Consider the following 9,981-nt stretch of genomic DNA (forward strand, 5'->3'; position numbering starts at 1 on the left):
ACCGGGAAGGATCAGGAGCGGTGACGGAGGGGGAAAGCAGGGATCAGAGAGAACATAGCAATTCTTCTCCCTTTTATAGAAAAAAAACAAAGGAAATGTCATCTGGGACCATCATAGAAGGAAACAAAACAAATGCCATCTAGCAGCATTATAGACGAAACAGAGCAAATGCCATCTAGCAATATCACAGAACGAAACAAAGCAAATGCCATCTAGCAGCATCATAGAATGAAACAAAGCAAATGCAATCTAGCAGCATCCTAGAACGAACCAAAGCAAATGCCATCTAGCAGCATTATAAAACGAAACAAATCAAATGCCATCTAGCAGCATCATAGCAAATGCCATCTAGCAATATCATAGAACGAAACCAAGCAAATGCCATCTAACAGCATCATAGAACAAAACAAAGCAAAGGCCATCTAACAACATCATAGAACGAAACAAAGCAAATGCCAACTAGCAGCATCATAGAACGAAACAAAGCAAATGCCATCTAGCAACATCATAGAACAAAGCAAAGGCAAACTACCAATAAAACAGCTATGAGATGGTGAGGAATCTATTCAAGGTACTTGTGAAATAGAACTCTGCGCCCTATGTCTTGATTTTGGCACTTGGTACATGAGGTCGCAATGACCCAGGTAACAATGGAGTCCTTGATTCCTCTACTCCATTAGGAAGGGGCACTTTCTGAAAAAAGTTACCCTTTGGGTGTACTCATGCGCCCATTGGTCTGAATATTTCTGAAATAATATTTTCTTCCACGTATATACGAGGACAGGAAGGCACAACGCGCAGACGATGAAGGACAGGGATTATCCCATGACTGGAAGAAAAGACTGTGAGGATATTTTCAAGCCAAAATTACTATCGGCCCTGATTTGAGAAAGACGTTGCAGACGTCGAAACACGTGTCATCAGCATAGGGCATTAAATCTCTTAAAAATTGATATGGTGTGGAAGAAAATATTATTTCAGAAATATTCAGACCAATGGGCTCATGAGTACAACCAAAGGGTAACTTTTTTCAGAAATTACCAATAAAACAGTATAGTAAAAATAAAAATATTTCTAAATACATGTTTTGTTTAAGCACTCAGTGGTACATCACAACAAACAATGAACAACATAAAAGAAAGACTACATATTGGTCATTATAAGATTTGAGAAGGAGAAATATATCAATTCTGCCAGTGCTGCCATATGAGTCCAACAAGAACATATTTACATGGCGTCTTCGTCGATGCAATGTGTGGTAGTAACAGAAGAATGCAAAAAGTATCGCAAGTTTGGCCAAATGAGATATGCAGTTCCTCCCTATTATTGACCAATAACACATTATTCAGCCATGTCTCTACTGAAGGAGGTGTAGCAGGTGTCCATTTGTGTAAAATACAATGTTTGGCGAGTAGCAGTCCACCTACGTGGACCTATATTTTATAATACACATATACACATCGTACCAACATTTCTTAACGGTCAGTGGGGTTATATTTAAACAGGATGTTACAAACCACTGTCGAGAATCCAACTAGTCATGGGCACGACCAAATCACGAGTTTTCTAAGCTGTTGCACGTTCGGCATTTGCCCTCACAGTCTGGTTTAACCAGAGACATCCCGGTGGGACTAAACTACAACCTAGTAAGCAGCCTAAATTGTATAAAATGATATTCCATATTTAACCATATTTCTTTGGCCAAAGTGCACATATGCTGCCATTACTCTACATGGCCAGCAGGCATGCCCCACTGTACAAGTTTATACAGTGTTAAGACTAGATGTATGCTGCTCTTAGAGTTTACTATATACATGGTATGTATGCATGGATGCAAAAGAGGCTCAGTAGGAAATGATAACCACTAGGACTTAAAGGCCACAATAGCAGACTCCCACATTTAATTACCCAGTGCTTCTTCATAAGCATAGAGATGTTCTTTCTCAGAAACAGGCCTTGGATTTTGGCTCAGGCTGGGATTCCCTTGTTGTCTCCCTTGCCCATTGTTTCCAGCCACGCACCCCTATTCAGAGCCAACTCTTGTGCTCTGACAAACTTCTTTCAACTGGACTTGCCTAATGCAGCCTACACAAAATCTTATCAGGGTACAGTCTGGCTATTATTCAGTATAAAAAGCCAGAAAAACTACCTGGAACGCTTCAGCACATCGCAAGGCCATCACGCATCCATAACCAGTACTAATAAATCTCCTCAACGCAGTTGAGATATTTGTGCACAATGTAAAGAGGAGGCTGCCCTTTAGGTCTCCTCTTTCTTCCTACTGGTCTTTACCTTGTATTCCACACTGAACCACCATATATAGCGTACATACATCCAGGCTCACACATGCATACTACCTATTGTCATTTTTATCCAAATCTGTGTCTACCATGGTAAGTCATATTTCAATTTCCCCAACTCAATCTTTCCTTCTTCTCATTTTCCCTTTTCATTTTGTCTTAGAGACTATGGTCCGATTTAATACGCTAGGGCGAGGTCACAACTCGCTCATCCACCGACACAGACTCTGAGTTTTAAGACCCCTACGATGGTCATTCACATGGAATAAAAAAATCCAAATATCTTAACATTTTCTTTATTTTTGTTTGTAATCCGCCGGAGTCCACAGGCAACAGGGCGCAGAGGGGAAGGAAAATGCTAAAAGAAAAAAGCCTACCATTGGGTTTATTTGTAGAAAACTATCTTCAATCGCTTCATAAATGTAGTTAGGTTGCAATCGGTAGGCAGATCCATCGAGAGATTTTTGCATACCAGGGCTGCCTGTGTCAAAAAGGACCTGCCCTGACTCTAATGATACCGAAGAGCTTGCAGTAAACCTCCCATTATAGATTCCATAGCAGGCCAATCTATGAATTGATCAGTTTTATACATGTCATCAAATTATTAATGTTGGCCTTCTGCCAAGTTATTTGAATAGCCTTATCCATGGTGAGGCCAATCCCAGGAAATTGCCTTAAACGGAATACGCTTGGCATAGAGTTCTGTTACTTTCCTTTTACAAAAAAAGATTTCCCAAGCACTCAACGTGGTTCTAACTGGGTCGAACAAACAGTCATATATGTAATAATCACGCATCAGTAGAGTACCTATGTATGTGTTTTCAGTTACACAATCCTTCAGCTTTACATGAGGTGGTGCCATGTCAGTCCAATTCCAGAAGGTAATGAATGGGACCTTTACAACCAAGTGATATAACTCAAAATCAGGAGTCAATATCCCACCCATGTCATATGGCTGTAATAGCACAGAGCGTTTCATCCTGGAAGCACCAGTCTTCAATACAAGCATTTCAAGTTTGGCGGTATTCCCTTGGTAAGTCTGCCGGAACACCACGAAATGGAATTACTGTTACCGTCACTTGGTCCAGCGGAATTACTGTTAGATTACAAGTGTTGGTATGGCGGTGTTACTCTGCCTTTAAGGGGTCCAGACTCCATGGTAATTCTGCTGATTTTTGGGGGTAAGGTGGTGGAATTACCTCCAGTATTTCGCTGGAGGACCATCCTCCACCTCACCACCAGAGGTGTAGTACGGTGGGTCGGTTATGCAGTGGTAACAGTTTTTTCCTACACTGCCATACTTGTAGTGAGGCCAAAGTCTGTGACCATTATGGTGAGCTCTAAAGGCTTCTCCCAGGCCGAATATGGATTTTTTGGAACATGCATAAATATCTGGGAAATACAATAATTTTAATCATAGAAATTCTGCCGAGCAATGACATAGGATGCTTACTCCATATTATGAGTTGCTTCTTGAGTTGAAGCATATAAGTGCTTTAACTATAATCATACAATGTAGCACGAGGTCTGCATTTATTAATACTAATTATACCTAAGTACATAAGTTGGTCTTCTACCCCATCTGAAATCACCCACATTTTCAGACACTTTATTCTCTTCAGTCAGTAGAAACTATTCCGACTTACCTCTATTTACTTTGAGAACATAATATTTACAACATGTATAACATCTTGCATTACTGGATGAACATTCTTTTATGAGTTCCTCACAAATAAGAGCACATAGTTTGCCGGTCCGGAAACAAGGGTGTAGGTAACAGGGGTCAAGTCCTAAAAAAAAAAGTGGGGGGACTCATCAACAAACGCAATGGGATGTGACGTCGCCAGAAATAAGAATATCAAAGTGAAATATGCACATTTCATTAAATTGGCTTTGCATGACCACCCAAATTGCACACCTTTCATAAAATCAACACACACAAAAACAAAACACAATATTTTCTTCTAATAGTGTTTTTGAAAACATTAAAAAGTGTGCATGTTTTAAACTCCAAGAACCAATACAAATGTTTTCCCTGGGGCTTGCAGTACTGAAATGGGATATTTCACCTTTAGTTATTTGCTATTTTTAATCAGGTTATAAAGTGCAGTGGTGATGTGTCTGGCCTACAAACCTGATCACTGCGGTTAGATCCCAGAGTTTGGTTTTGATTCATAAATTCAAAGATGCCAATGTTTCTCTTTTAGCTGGGGGTACTGAGTACACCCCCTGAATAAAGTGGGTGGACTCCGACAACCCGCGTGTGCCCTCGACTTCAGCCCTGGTGGGTAAGCTCACCGGCACTCTTATTTACTCTGAGTCTGCCTGCCGTGGCCGTTCTGCCCGCCAGGTCTGACCATGCTGGGCACAGCGGCCACGGTAGGCAGACCCGTCACGGAAGCACCGGCACCATTACCAATGGTGTCGGTGCTTCCGTGTCCCCACTCCCATGGGACTCAGAATCAGCTGGTGGCACCGGGAAGTCAGGTGCCAGTAAAATATGATGGGCCCGGCAGCAACCCGCCAGTAGCACCGTCAGGGTTACCGCCAGACCTGTAATGAGGCCCATCTGCGTAAAGAGATATAAGTTCCGGGGGCACACCCAGTTTGATCCCTCTGTTTTTATATTTGTCCCTTATTAAGTCAGCCAGAGGTTAAACAACGAATGCACATAGCAAGGGGGAGAGCGGACAAGCTTGTCTTGCCCCCCTTGCCAAGTGAAACACTGGTGATGTCGTCCCATTCGTGATAACTCTAGCTGTCATAGTGGTCTAATATAGCAAATAAACCCTGAGCCAAATAAACATTTCCTCAGTACTGTGAATTCGATTTGCCAGGAGGCTGTGTTGTAGGCCTTCTGTATGTCCAAAGCAGCAGCAAGCGCCTTTCTGTCAGGATCTGAAGGTGACATCATGTTAGAGGTTCTATGCAAGATTAAAGCCGTTTAAAGCTGTGAAAAGGCCTTGAATAAAGCCTGACTGGTCAAGGTGAATCAAGTAGGGCTTCAAACGCTTGAGCCTAGTGACTAAAACCTTAGCAAAAATCTTTATGTCGACATTTATGAGGGTGAGTGGGTGATAGGATGCACAAACCTCCACAGATTTTCCCCGTTTAAGGAGAAGGACAATTATGGCTTCATGCGGAAGGAAGCGCGGGGTATTTATGCATTGCCCTTGGCAGGTTGCGGTGGAGGCAGCAGTGATTTTGGCACTCTCCTGCCTGTCAGGGGAGCGCCACCAGGAAGGCATGGGCAGCGGCGCTGGTGGCGCAGAGTGGAGCGCCGTCCAACCCTCTCTTGCATGGGTTGGCAACCGTTGACAACCCTCCGGCACACCACTCGTGCCAAGCATTGTTTTTTCTTTGACAGTAAAGGATCCCGCACGTGTGGTTTGCTTTTTCTTTATCACAAAAGATCCCGTGCACCTTCTCGCGCTGGGGTTCATTTTTCTTTTGGTCATTTCTTTTTGTCTGTCCCCTGCAAGGAGAGTTGCACAACGTTCGGTTACCCTCCCTTGCAGTGTTCCTCCCCGAAACCATGGTGTCATTTGATTACGCTGGATGTGCCATGTGCCCCCAATGCTCCAAAATGTAACCACTGCAGACGCCACAGAGGTGCCCTACACTCATCTGCAGACAGGGCTGAGGCTGTGGAAACCCAGGCCACATGCCAGTGCTAAGAGAGTGCCACAGCCTGTCCCTTAACATTTTAAAGAGGAGTTAGCTCGATCTCTACTGTTTTTTCCTTCAATAAGCAATAACTACTTAGGTCCTAAGAAAATGTGCACTTGGCAGTTAACCTTGAGTGCCCCTCCCTCTGAATCGCATTACAGCTCATGGCTCCATGTGTGAAATCAAGTAGCTATAATGGAAAGAGAGAGGGGACAGGAATCTGCAGAGCTAAGGAGTAGGAGTAAATGGCCTGCCGTTAACCTACCATTTGCAGTCCTTCCAACAACAACAAAAAACGCAGCCATCGTTGTTCTCAAGGCAAACCTGGTTAGTAGCCAAGTGAGCAAGATAACTAGGCCGCCCCTCAGAATACACACACCTAAAAGTTCCTTGGCCACTAGTCACTTAGAAGGTAAACAGAAAGGCAGGAGTCCCTGCCTTCCAGACTCTGGGAACAATAATTGTAAAAAGATGAGGTCTGGAACAATAGATTAACAATACGTTTGAATGATTGACTTATAAGTAAAAATCAATTGTTTTTGTTAACATTTCTAAAATTTAATGAACGATGAAAACAATAGCGCAATGCAATTATTCATTAAAAAATTCAATTAATTCAACCCATACAAAACATTCAATCCATCCATGTACACAGTTCAACTATACACTCAATAAAACTGTGTACAGAAATGATTACAGCATAGAGGACAATTGTGAATAAAACAACAATAAAGCCAAAGAAAACAATTTTGAAAAATGTGTAATTTGAAAAGTAGACAGGAGAAGACGGAAGTAGCTAAATTTTGCGAAGGTTGATTTCCTGCTACTCCAAAAGAAAGCACTGACCAGTTTCAACTTTGACAAAATAATTCTAAAACGTCTTAATCAGGGGGATTAGTAGATCTAAGAACAGATACACATATACTCATTTTCAAATCAATATACAACAAAATGCATAAAGTAGTATCCAAGCACACAGAATCTTCAATAAAAACTATATTTACTCACAGCCTAGGCCATCTAATTCACATACGACCAGTTCAATAAAGCACAAGGCACCAATCGAACATTTGGAGGCCTGTGCAAGGAACACAGAGGGTCATCATCTATAGGTGCAACCAGGTCTAGGAGCTCCACCACACATTGTGACCGAAATTGCACCAACACTCCCTCACCAGTGCCTAGCACACCAACCAACCACTGAAGTGGAATCCTTAAAGTGTACTAACTTTACAAGTAGTGTCAGGGTCTCCTGCAGGGGCAACATTAAAAACAACAAAACTGGAGTTCATCTCCCAATGTACAATCCAAGTACAAGTTCTTTACCAATCAATTTATTTTTTAGTGGTAATTACATATCATCTATGCAACCTCAAAAGCAAGGAGATATTACAGATTTGAGACATAGAGGAAAGAAAAAACTCACCGTGGTACCCCTTACGAGGCATGATCCCATATAAAAGTTGAAATAACACAACACAACCAACATCTTTACAGGTGGATAGCTGAATGGGTTAAGCCCTTGTTTTTGATTGGGGAGTAAAAGCACCACCTGGACCCAGTGTATCAAACGCAAATCTAGTGCTCCCGTTTTATATCTCTGTCTTTCAGGGACATCATTTTACCAAAATGCCAGGGGTAGCGGAAGTGATATCGCACAATCCTTGACCTCTGATGACATCTCACAAAGTGACACCCTGAAGTGACATCACAGGAAGCAGAAGAACATTACCTTTCGCCCCTTTACCAAATAGGAAGTCACGTCACATAGCATTGTTCCTGATTACACTATGGAAAATCTGGTTTACAATATCACTATAATGTGATATACATTTCATACAAGAATGGATCACCATATGTATCATTTATATCAGTGTGTATAGGCCCATATTACCAGTTTGCTGTGAATGAAAGCAGACGCCCAAGGCCAAATAATAATGCTGTGCTATTATATAGCAGTTACGGTCAAGCGCTTTATATAGAACAAATATACACACAATATCACCCAACCTGTGTTGGTACTCATTTATCAACCTCAGAAGCATGAAAGGCTGAGTTGATTCGAACCTGCAACCTGCAGATTACACGCACATTGCATCAGCGAGCACTCAACCCACTGAGCTATCTTGCCAGCTGTAGCTATCTTACTGGCCATAGTAAATTGAATAATTAGATGTCTGAATGTTCTCAAAGTCAGAAAGCAAATTACACTTTGTAGTGGATACCATTAAACTAGTAACTGAGATTTACCAGCAGGCCAGTTCATCTGCAGGTCTGGTGCAAAGTTGGCCACGTGTCAAGACTGCGTGGATCTACTTTTCAGGCTTCAGAGGTTGTCAAAATACATACTGCTGGAAGGGTCCATAACCGTGTATTAAAAAATTCAGCTTAGCGCAGGTAAAGCAGCGCACTCACATGGCATCCCGTACTCTGGGCTCTCATTACCTCATAAATGCAAACAAACATCCTGAACAGCATGCCAGGGAGATAGGAAAGATGGACACATTACAAAAAAGCATTAACTGTGTCTCAATGAAATCAAGGGTCACTTATGTGCTATGGTCAAACATTTCTACACTGTACCAAGCTTTTAGGCACAATAATTTTGTTAAGCAAACTAGGACACTGAGATGAAGTGTCCGGTGATGATCGTAATAGACAACGGCTGAAAAAAACATGCTATAACTGCAACTTGCGAAAAGCAAAATACATAGTCTGAAATGGATGCTTATTCTACTCTTAATGCTTTTTGGAAGTTTTTGTCTGCATTGTGAATTTGAGGTGTTTAAGAACAGACTAAGTCAGCGACTCGCCCCCTGAAATGTGCTTGAAATAAACCTTTAATGAGTTTAGTAATTATTGATACATTATTTGTTATTCCTATTCTTTCTTATTTAGGGTCACTGCTCTTTACTTTACTTTATTTATTTATAATGTGCATTCATAAACCCATGGGCGTGAGGGCTCAGACAGAGACATGAACAACAAATAACAAAAAAAGCGGTCCCCCTTAGCGGAGGGAGCAGTCAGGCCTCAGAGAAGAAAGAAGGATGGAACTAATTACCGGAATGCAAAGGTCTCGAGTTCTTTCTTAAACATCGTCAAGGAGGAATGGCATCTCAGTACAGAAGGTAGAGATTTCCATAATAAGGGGGCAGAACTGAAGAAAGCCCCTCCCTAGACCTTCTTTGTTTTACATTTCGGTAAAAAAAGATAGTTTTGATTACTAGACCTCAAACTTCTATAATTAGGTTTGTCTCTAATATAGTTTTGAAGGTAGGATGGCATGATACCCAGTCTACACTTGAATGTGATGACTAGTAAACTGAAGGTGATTCGAGCCTCCACCGGGAGCCAGTATAGAGAACGCCTAGCCACAGTTACATGGGAGCGAGAAGCCAGGCCAATGCCAACTCTAACTGCGCCATTTTGGGCCACTTGGAGTCTCTTGATGCTTGCTTTACTAACGCCTGCCACGAGACTGCAACAATAGTCAATCTTGGCCCCTATTATTGCCTGTGCAATGGCTTCAGCATTATCTTGGGAGATGTATGGTCTACGATGGGCTTATAGTTTGATATAATTGATTGCTATTGAGACTGTATACCCCACATAGGATTTCATGTTCAGCATCTGGTCAAGAATGACCCCCAGGATTTTGACCTTGGGTAGAGGGGAAATATTCACATCCCCTAACTGAAAGTGCTTGTAAGCCGGATCCGGCTTGGCAAGTGTCCCTAAAGATCCCACAATCATAAACTCAGTTTTTCCTCCATTGAGTGCTAAATTGTTTTGCATCATCCAAACTTCAACGATAGAAAATATTCTATTGAGTTCGATTTCATCTTTGAGGTGAGAGCCTGTGAGCGGAATAAGGCATTGAGTATCATCCGCGTAATTAGAGAATAGGACCCCTTCCTGTTCAAGATGAGCAAAGAAAGGGATCATAAAAATGTTATAAATACAGTGCGACATACAGGCACCCTGTGGCACTTCAAACTGCACCAAGATA

The 9,981-nt window shown here is 41.9% G+C and overlaps 1 long non-coding RNA gene across 1 annotated transcript in view; it reads right to left on the minus strand.

The window, feature by feature from the left end:
* Window positions 1-4,074, minus strand: part of LOC138565919 (uncharacterized) — an 85,968-nt gene extending 81,894 nt beyond the window's left edge. The window contains exon 1 of the long non-coding RNA XR_011301705.1: window positions 3,947-4,074. This is a non-coding gene — a long non-coding RNA (uncharacterized lncRNA). The remainder of the gene's footprint in view (window positions 1-3,946) is intronic.
* Between the last annotated feature and the right edge of the window lie 5,907 nt (window positions 4,075-9,981).

The sequence above is a fragment of the Ambystoma mexicanum genome, chromosome 2p (assembly GCF_040938575.1).
Source record: "Ambystoma mexicanum isolate Mex_15411 chromosome 2p, UKY_AmexF1_1, whole genome shotgun sequence".
In the NCBI taxonomy this organism is placed as follows: domain Eukaryota; kingdom Metazoa; phylum Chordata; class Amphibia; order Caudata; family Ambystomatidae; genus Ambystoma; species Ambystoma mexicanum.